Below are 10746 nucleotides of genomic sequence, written 5' to 3'. Positions count from 1 at the left end.
TTTCTGAGCATTGGGCACACATTTATAGAGCTCGTGAAGAACTTGTCACTGCCTACAAAGCATATTCTGAAGCAAGAGAAGCTCACTATGTGGAACAAGAAGATCAAGAAGATGATCTAGAGTGAAGGGTTGAAGACTACAAATTTGGCTGGGATTAATAGATCGTCAATTCTGTTTAAATCTTTATTTTCCAAGAGATGTAGGCGATTGCCATATTACTTTTATTGGATTAGATTTTCTTTGATCAAAGAAACAATGATATACTCCGTTGGCTTATGAATAAAATTTCGAGTTCTTTTCATTATGACTCCATTTTGATTCTGAGCATATGACTTTGTGACTACGATGGCTAGGCCATCAATATTAATTCAAGGACATGGAATAGCCCAAGTTCCACTTGCCAAATGGCACCTTGATTACAGTTGTCACAGAAACTCTCTACGCTCTTAGGGCAAATCGTACCCTATGAATAGCCAAAGAATTCCATGCAAAAATGCATGTAGAGAACGAAATTGAGTTCCTTTGCATTACCTCTAATGATTGCGAACAAAGACGCATCTTAGAGAAGATTATGTGTCCCTCTAGTGGATTTTATGTCACTACTCGAGCTATTAATCCAATAAAGTTATGAGAGAAGAACTCTTAGATTTAGACACATATTGGCTTTGTCACGACAGGATAGATCATCCTAGTCTTGATATGATAATCTGTCTACTAAAGACTTCACATGGACATCTTTTCTCTCGAGCGAAATGAAGCATGAATCAAAAGTTGATTCCTGGACTAAGTGTAACCGAAGCTGCTGCCTAGGGCACTGCCTCAGTCAACCACCAGCCTAGGGCTAGCGCAGTCCCTATCCATGACGCCATGGATGGCGTCCAACATGGTGATGGCGCCCCAGGTGATGATGCAATCACCAACTTGCTTCAAATAGCACTTTAGATGCTCAGGCTTAACCAAAATACTCAATGGTTGCTTCTAAGACCTCTCGCTAGTTTTACAACACCCATTCCTTAGGGAAATTAGGACTGAGACCGTCCTATGCAAAGGATATGACAATACTCATTATGTTCTTACAAAGAATCCGTAGGGATTTTGTGGATTGATTCAACCAACATGCGGACGCTTAAATATTTCATGATATTGGTTGACACGCAAACACGCTGGTCACGTGTTGTGCCATTGCCCACCTATAAATGCTGCTTATACTACACTCCTAGCACATATCATATGACAACGGGCTCACTCCCCAGATCATCATATTCAGTCAATTGGATTTGACTATTCTAGAGAGTTTACATTGAAAGACTTTCGATGGATATTGTAATGGGCTTGATGTTGGACATCACATTCCCATGTACACACCCAATTGTTCTCGCGGACACGACTACGATGGTAGTCCGAACATTGGTAATGCGCACCAATCTTCTTACATCCGCTTGGGGTGATGCAATATCGCATGCAGCTATGCTAATTCGTCCACGACCCACTGCCACTCAATGTACCTCTGCGTTACAGCTAGTGACTGGGTACAAATATCGTACTTACGCATATTTGAGTGAGCCATTTATGTGCCAATTGCGCTGCCACAGCGCTCTATGATGGGTCCTTACAGACAAATGGGCAACTACGTTGGATTTGAGACTCCAACAATCGTCCGCCACTTAATGCCCTTGCAAGGCGATCTCCTTACCTCTAGATTTGCGGGTTGTCACTTTGATGAGACAGTCTTCCCGTCGTTTGGGGGAGATAAGAACACAGATGTTCAACAGGAACGACAGGAATTGTCATGGTCTGTCCCCACTATGTCTCATCTTGATCCCTATTACAGTGACGAGATCACACAAATATGCTGCAAACATGCCAGCAAGGAAGGACGTCCCTATGAGAGGACGTAGCGCCACCCCACACGGAGGTGGGTATGGCGCCAACTCCAGAGAGAGTGGCACTCTAGCATTATAGGCCATGGCCCCAGCTAGGTGATAGGAGCATAAATGCGACGAATATAATGTGCAATCCTCTACACTTTTCTTAGTTAATTCCTTTAAAAAATCAGTTTTAACTTTGTTTTCTTTTTAGGTAGTTCGTGAAGTGATTCAAAAGAAATAAGAGCTGAAAGGGAGCAACGAAGCCATGAAACATGAAGTACTGATGCAGAGGACCAAGTTTGATCAACCATTTGGCCAGAAATTACAAGGGAAGTCCACGGAATTCATTGTGCAAAACAGTTGCTGCACAGCAGAAAACTGCAGTTTCAGAATCAGCTTTCTGGGAACGGTTTTGAGGAGAAATTCTTGCATCCTTCCAGATGCACCTTTGAATAAAGGGCCAGCGATCCTTGAAGACATGATGTTATACTTCAACTACAGCCAAAGAACAGGTCAAAATCATCAACGAGGCAGTAGGAAATCAAAGTCGAAGTATGCTTCCCGATAAGGCAGAAACTGTCAGCTTTTCACGAAGCTTTTTGAGAGATCTTTTCCGGCGATTTTCCTGGAGTCTTTCCAGAAGGTTATCGATCATTCTAGATGATATGATGTCATAGAACACGTGGGAGTCAAGAACCATCCAGAAACTTGTCAAGACGAAGTCGTTCCTTGTCCAAGAAGGAAGCTTCAGAGTAAGAAATCGAAACCTAGTCGAAACAGGACTGTTTGGCAGAAATCTTTTGTGGACGAATTTTGGGTGCATTTTTGGAAGGTTATTGCTGCTGCAAACATGAAGGAGAGTCCTAGAATGATTCCTCAAGATTTTGGGAAGATTATTAAGGCTTGAAAATCATTTAATTATGCACCAAGTAGAGTGAACCTCAAGCAATTAGGAGAGGCTTTCAAAGCAGAATTGGGAAAGGAAACTAGGGCTGTGTATTCTATATATATAGAGCAGTAGAACACGTTGAGAAGACACCATCCTACAGCGCCGCTTCTGCTCCCAAAACCCTAGCACACAAAGTCTAAAATTCCCAAGTCTTCAAGAAGGAAAACCGTGCACATCACCATCCATCTCCATCAAGCTCCTGCCGTGCCCCATCTTGAAGGATTGCCTGCATCTAAGGCTGCCTAAAAGTGAATTCGTGGCTCTCATACTCTGCTCTTTACGGTTTTTATTCCCTTGTAATCAAATACTCATGTTTTTAATTGTTGAATTTAAGATGATGTGTGGCTAGTTATTTTTGTTAGGGGCGAGGTTTGAAGCCCCAATTATGTAGAACATATGTTTGTTTAAATTTAGTTTCTTGATCTGTGGTGTGGATTGGTTGTTTATCTCTGATTGATTGAAAACTTTTACATGTGTTTGTTTTATGGTCGCGAACATAGGATTTATGCATGTAATTGGAGCTAGGTTTAGAAAATAATTCACCTAATCGTTTTGTTTTCTAATCCACAAGTATGCAAGGCTTTGAACAAAAGTTGATGTTTTAAACAACTAGAAGAGCATGCTAGGTAGGCGTTCCACACTAGACTGCAACTCTATAATCAATCGTTTCCATGAGATCCTAATGCTTCAAATATGTTGACACTATATGTGTTGTTGATAGGATAGCGTTCTATACCTTGATTGCATGTTTGATAGGCTTAGCTATTGTGCGTTCACATAGACTAAGTAATTAGGGAAACATTAATAAGGGACATGATCTGCTCCGACTTGTTTCTTGGTTGATTTCTGTTCACACTTTAGTAATTGAAACTAGGTTAACTTAACATTGTTCGAAAGTAATTGGTGGTGGATTTCCGAGTCTCTAACGTCTTCTCCATATTGTTTTTCAACTTAAAATCGAAATTGTTTCCTTTGTTTTCCTTTAATTTTCGTAAACCCTAAAACCCCAAACATTTATTTTTCTTTTCTTCTTTTATTTCGTTGCTTCCTTTCTTCTTCTCCTTATTCTATGGTTGTTTTCTTTTCTTTTAGTTAGTTTCTTTGTTTGTTTGATTTGTGTTCTTTGATTAGTTTAGATTAGTTTATTTTTATTTCTCCTTGTGATTAATTGGTTACCCTCAATCCTTGGCATCGAACGATCCTTGCTTACTCTATATTGCTAACGACTACATCTTGCAGGGTTAAGTTGAGCGCTTGTTTTTAGCGTATCACTAGGATGCGTGGGAAGCCCGTGGGTTCGAAGGATACTTTGGCACATTCGAATCCTTTGATCATTAAGACTCAAAATCCGTCTCATGAGTATCTTCCGGGTTATGGTTGGGGGACGCCTCAACGTCAGAACCTATTCCTGAGAATATAGAGCTCTATGAAACTTACATTAGTGTACATGAGATGTGGGATAGAAACTCCATCATAATTGATGATGTAGTCATGCACTTCGTTGCACATGAGTTTGTTGAGTCAGATGATATCGAACCACGCTCTGTTAATGTATGAATGCCAACGTAGAGAGATTTGGCCTAAATGGAAAGATGCGATCCAGGTTAAGATGGGTTCTCTAATGAAGAGGAAGGTTTTCGAGCTAGTGATGCCAATACCTCCTAACATAAAACCTGTTGACTAATAGGTCTTCATTAGAAAGCGTAGTGAGAAAAAGAGATGGTAATCTCGCCTTATGGCGCAAGGCTTCTCATTAAACGCCTTGAAATCGACTACGATGAAACATATTCTCTCGTAATGGATGTCATTTCACTCCACTACCTTGTCAGTTTGGTAGTTTCCGAATAACTGAACATGCAGCTTACAAATGTGGTCACTACGTATCTCTATGGGGATCTAGATACAGAATATACATGAAGGTTCATGGTGAACTTCATTTACCCAAGTCAAGAGGCTCTAGACCACGGAGCGCGTTTACAATAAGATTGAAACGCTCACTAAAGTGACTACTTGATTGGGAAGGGATATGCCCACGTGTTTCTATAACAAGTTTCGGATTCTATCGCGGTTCATGTTGGACATGATCTTCATTAAAAGTCCTTAGAGAGTTAAGGGAAACCACTGAACACTTGAAATCCGAGTTTGAGATGAAAGATTTTGGGAGAACACGATTATGTCTCGGTTTGGAACTTGAGCATCGTGTCGATAGATGCTTAGGCATTTTGACAAGGTCAAGCCTTCAAGCAACCCCATGATCATCCGTAGTCTTGATCCTGAAAAGAATCCTCTTCGTCAAAAGGATGATGACGAAGATGTGCTAGAGGCAGAAGTGCCTTGCTTAGTACAATAGGTGCATTATTGTACTTATCCCAATGCATAATACCGGACATCTCATATGTTGTGAACTTGTTAGCTAGATATAGCTCTGCGCCAACGCGACGCCATTGGATTGGTGTAAAACATATCTTTCGATATTTGAGATGTATGATTGATATGGGCTTGTTTTATCCCTACAAAGAGATGATAGATTCGGACCCATCACACACCAGGAATGCTGCCAACACTGGCCTGCATTCTCTATCCCCATCCCAAAACGATATAAGTGTTTTGGAAGGTTTTGCTGATGTTGGGTATCTCTCTGACCCACACAAAGGTCATTCCCAAACTGGTTAAGTGTTCACCATGGGAAAAGACCGTGACATCTTGGAGGTCTACAGAATAGACCCTCGTCGCTATATCTTCGAACAAGGAAGAGATCATTGCTCTTCACGAAGTGGTTCGTGAATGTATATGGATTGGATCCATAATTACGCATGTTCGAACAATTGTGGTTTGAAGTCTACCACAGATGAGCCTACGAGCATTTAGGATAATGCTGCTTGTTTTGAACAAATGAGGCAAGACTCACTACACCAATTATGGTCTTTAGAGACTAATTCTAGGGACGGATTAATATAACTGTCTCTATTGATTTTAATAGAGACAGATTTTTTATAATTGTCTTTAATGGTTATACTGACAGATTAAAATTTGTCTCTAATAGTATTAGAGACGTAATCTGACCTCTCAAATTGGTTTGGGCGCTAACTCAAAATTTCCATTCTAAATCCAAAAGTTTGAAGACACGACATTTTTTTTGGCGCAATGTTTTGGACTTTAATAATTGAAAAAATAAAATTCTTTTATCTCATCATGAGCAACATTATCAAACCTAAATGCTCTTTTCTCATCAATATCGACTCTTTGAAGCCCCTTTCTCTGTCAACCCTCAACCTCTGCCCTTCACAACCAAATCTTCATTAATCAAGGCTAATAATACAGGCCGTTTTGTTTCAGTTGGAGGCAAAGGAGGATCAGAAAAAAAAAACCCTCAAGGACCCAATTCAGACCGACCCCTTCGCCGTCAAGGACTACGAGGTTTATATTCGCATCTGAGGCTTTACTTCCTGCAAATTTAAATGTGTTATGACATTTATGTTACGTTGGTCCTGGAGATTTGAATAGAAGTTGGGGTAATGGCTATCAGGTGTTTGTAGAAATGTCTTGTTGGAACTGTTGAAATTTACAGAGAAGTTGGGGATGCCTATTAGGTGTTTGTAGAAATGTCTAAGTGGAGCACTTGAAATTGGGTTGGGTTTTCACTATTGAAACGGCTCTATTGTTTGCTCAAAGTCACATTATTTGAGTATGTTAATCATTCTACACATGATGGAATGAATTGACGGTGGTTTTAAAGCTATCTAGTGTTTCTTCTTTCTTGAATTGATAGGTTTATTTCGATGATAAAAACTATGACTGATACATAATCGTTGATATGGTTAGTAGTATTGTATTGATGACTTTAAATTTAACAATAAGGTCAGTAACTTAAATTTAGCTTTTGTTCCTTGTATTTTTCATTCTCGTGTCACTTATGATTGCTTTTAAAATTACCTGCACACTAACATCTGAGCTATTACATGAGTTTAATGTGTCATTTTTAGTAGGTTATATGGGATTGAATTGCACTCTTACGCATAGCAGCCTCATTTGCTGGGGTTGAATCTTCTTAAGGTATTTATATATGCTTGCCTCTTTTTTCTAATCAGCTCAACGTCTTAAGTAACATTTTCTATCATTGTCAATGTTTATCATCTCCACTTTTTTGTGTCTTTGAGAAATACCCTTGAGCTCTGATGGTTTAGTTTAATCTCTTAGAAGAATTTGATTGACTTGTTCTTGCTGATTTAATGGTATCCTTCATTTTTATTCTAACACCTTATGTGTCAAATTTGCAAGTAATTGAACTATTGCTGCCATCCTTTCTGGACAATTTTGATCCCTGGGCAGCTACTGCTAAGTTTTCATCAAGTAAGTTACCCTTTATTCAGTTATTGTTATTAGTATTTATTTTGAGATAAAAGTTGGTTGGCTAAAAGTTCTTATGAATTTCAACTTAGAAAACCTTAACATGATAGGTGTCCAAGCATATATCTTAGCTGGACTAATATTTGCTTTCGGCCTCTCCATGCAGTACACTAATGCTGGGCACTAGTAGGATATGTTAGCTGGATTTAAGGTAAATTTAAATGTTTGATTGTTGGCATCTCTGTTTATAAGTATATAGATATTGTATAATAATCATTTAGCACAAGTGCTTGATTAATGCATGATAGACTGATGCTTGTTTCCATCAAGGTGTAGACAAAAGAAAATGTGTATGGCATAATTGACATCAGCCTGCATATGGTGAGCCTTATTAGTTTTTATTTTTCTTATTGTTATTTTTTTTATTTTTAAGTTATGTTCATGCCTTAATAGCAGGGCCGGCCCTGGGTATAGGCCTAGCAGGCCTGTGCCTATAGCCCCCAAGTTTCACGGGCCCCCGAAATCAAATTAAGTTTTATATATGTTAAAAAAAAAAAGAACTGGAGATATATTATTATATCATATCAATATATACTGTCATTTTTTTTACTTCTTCTCTGACTCCCAAAGTCGCCGTTTTGTTCTTTGCCAACAACCGCAATCATCATCATCTTCCCCATCTCCACTTCTCTAGATTCCAAAATCTCAAATTCTCCCATCTCAAATCTAACAGGTAATTCATCATCAAAGTCTCAATTTCTCCCCCTTCTATTTCATCATCTGCAATCATCATCAAAGTCTCAATTTCTTGTTCTTCATATGTTCGTTGTTTTTTATTGGTTTTTCTGAATTTCTGGCAGATTTGGGAATTGGCAAGAGCCAAGAAGGATTTTTGAGTCTAACACAACAATTTCGTTGGGTAAGTCTGTAATTTTTCTTTGAAAATTCAAATAATTGTCAATGAATCAATGATTAAGATTTTGGCTCTGTTTTCTTCACTTTTTTTTCCTTATTCCTTGATTCCTTGTTAATTTTAAATGGAATGATGGGTAACTGGTACTAGTGCTACCATAGTGGTATCAATGATGCAAGCTAGCACTCTTCTTATTTTACATATATCATGAATATATGATCAGCCTTCTTTGGTATAAAGTCATCATATTTTAGTCCTATATGCTAAATTTTGAAGCTTTTTGGGGGACCAAGATAAGTTGTTTAGTGTGCAGAAATATTCTTCTGGGCTAAATTTTTGTCTTTCACTCGTTTTGCAGGTTATAATATCATGGCTCCAATTAGAAAATATTCTTCCGGTGCTCAAAAGAGAAAAGAGAAGCAAAAGAGAGATGCATTAGTTAAGCTTCAAGCCGGATCTCTTAGTAAGTACTTCAACACAAATAATAAACAAGCACAGACTTCAGCTGATGCAAGTATACTTGAGAATGAGAAGGATATTGAAGAACATGATCAGTTAATGACTGAAAATGAGCGTGCATAACTGAGTCAAGGTCTTAATGCCAATGAAAAAGATGATCTTAGTAAGCCTATACATGAAAGTGGTGGTACAGACGAACCAAATCTTCCGGTGAATGAGGAAGGAAATATTATTGCTGAAGATGATCGAAACAAAAATTCAAGTGCAGAATTTGAATTAATATAAAATTTTGGTAAATGATTTTGGGATTGCTATATTGATATGTTACAATGGGGAGCCCCATTTTTCCTTTTGGCCTAGAGCCCCTAAAAACTCAGGGCCGGCCCTGCTTAATAGTTGTTCTCTTTTGATGGTTTTTTGCTGGACTCTAGACAAGATTGATTTACTTATATTTAACAGAATAATCTGATAGGTCTACAACAAGTTTGTCTATTTGTTTTCTTTTTGTGCATTCAACTTTTGGTTTTTAGATTTTCTTTTACTAGTCCTTAATTCATGGTTTTTGGTTTTGAAGTTCATGATCAGTGCAAAGAACATCTATGTAATCTTACAGGCCATTGATAAGTGAACTATTTTCTTTTGTAGGTTGAGATGCAAGAGTGGCAAAATGGGTTGCAGTTAAAGGCATCAAGACTTTGGAGACTTTAGACTAACATGATTAATTGCTTATGGGGGATGCTGGTGTTCTTGAAGCTCTGTTTAGAACTTAGCTAAAATTGTATCCAAGTATATTCTGTACTTGATGTATTTGTGTTCTTTTATAACAAGTAATTCATGGATTTGTACTCAACAATTGATTTTTTATATATATAGCAGATTGTTATCAATTAAGTTGTTGCCTACGACAATTATTATAATATTGCTATGCATTTTACCCAACAGAAAGAATTGAAATTATTGGCCAATTGGATTGGATTGTAATTGGGTGTTGTCGTAGCACCTCAAATGCAATAGAGCCATTTAATAATATTAAATGAGATACTCATCCGTCTCTAAAAATAAGTAGAGGCGATTTGTATTGTCATAGGCTTCTATTGTCCATGTGTTAGAGAAACAGCAATAGGGACGGATTTTTATTTCTAACTGTCTCTTATAAGCATTAGAGACGCAATCTTTAGAGACAGATGACTAATTTGTCACTCCTTCTATTAGGGATGAATTTAGTGGTATTTTAGTCACTAATAACTTTTTTGAGACGTTTTGTGGCTGTCTCTAAACCCTATATTTGGTGTAGTGACTACATCAAAAGCGACAACACCAAGCATAATCAGCAACAACAGACTCTCCTCGAGATCAAAGTGAACTAGGTTCGATCTAAGGACAGTGGCGCAGACTTGTTTACTAAGTCATTGCCCAAATCCACGTTCGAGAAACATGTGGCAAGAATTGACTTGCGGAAATTATATGAACTCCCATGATCGTAGTCATCAGGGGGAGGCGCAGACATCAGGGGGAGATGTCTACATGTTCACCTCGAAACGTGAAGGGTGTGTTGTGCTCTTTTTCCCCTTCGACCAAGGTTATTTTTGTCCCACCGGGTTTTTGTTACTCGACAAGGTTTTTAACGAGACAACGAGAGAAGCACCGCGTTTTGACAACACAAGGGGGAGTGTTTAAGGATATCTCTATTTGTGTTTAATCCAAACTCTAGGTTACTTGACCTAGTGGTAATAGGGTTTAATTAGAAGAATATAGAGATTATGTTTCCTTGTATGATTCTAACTCTATGCATTGTAATCCTCTATATAAAGAGGCCCCTATTATCAATGAGAATACACAGCGTTTATCTCTCAATTTCTGATTCTCTAAAACAATTTGGAATTTTTTAAAACTAAATTCGTTGAATATTTTGGTGTAGTTATTACTAACTAAGATTCAATGTCAACTTATTTTAATTAGATTTAATCAATATATATTATTTATTTGATAACCAAAGTCTTTTCTAGAACCATCCATATTGAATTGATAGAGATAAAAAAATAATAATAATAAATTGTTGAAGATAGAAATTTAATTGTTTAAGGGTGTTTTGATAAAATTAAAGAAGTGTACTTAATTAGCCTTTTAAGTATTCAAAAAAATAAATTGGAGGTTTAATAAATACGAGGTATTCAAATATCAAATTTAGATGTCCAACTAGAATCATATAT

The 10746-nt window shown here is 37.7% G+C and overlaps 2 long non-coding RNA genes across 3 annotated transcripts; both read left to right on the top strand.

The window, feature by feature from the left end:
• The first annotated feature begins 6174 nt into the window (after positions 1-6174).
• On the top strand, positions 6175-7121 carry LOC121053093. The gene is made up of 3 exons (XR_005810743.1): positions 6175-6234; positions 6804-6870; positions 7096-7121. It is a non-coding gene; the product is annotated as an uncharacterized LOC121053093 (long non-coding RNA).
• A 666-nt stretch (positions 7122-7787) lies between these two features.
• Positions 7788-9297, top strand: LOC112168280. Of its 2 annotated transcripts, XR_005800903.1 has the most exons (4): positions 7788-7897; positions 8025-8083; positions 8436-8828; positions 9182-9297. It is a non-coding gene; the product is annotated as an uncharacterized LOC112168280 (long non-coding RNA). The 2 variants fall into 2 exon arrangements; XR_002924179.2 differs by lacking the exon at positions 9182-9297 and having other exon boundaries at positions 8436-9072.
• Positions 9298-10746: the final 1449 nt, after the last annotated feature.

This window comes from Rosa chinensis, chromosome 5 (assembly GCF_002994745.2).
Source record: "Rosa chinensis cultivar Old Blush chromosome 5, RchiOBHm-V2, whole genome shotgun sequence".
In the NCBI taxonomy this organism is placed as follows: domain Eukaryota; kingdom Viridiplantae; phylum Streptophyta; class Magnoliopsida; order Rosales; family Rosaceae; genus Rosa; species Rosa chinensis.
This window is presented reverse-complemented; position numbering and strand designations above follow the sequence as displayed.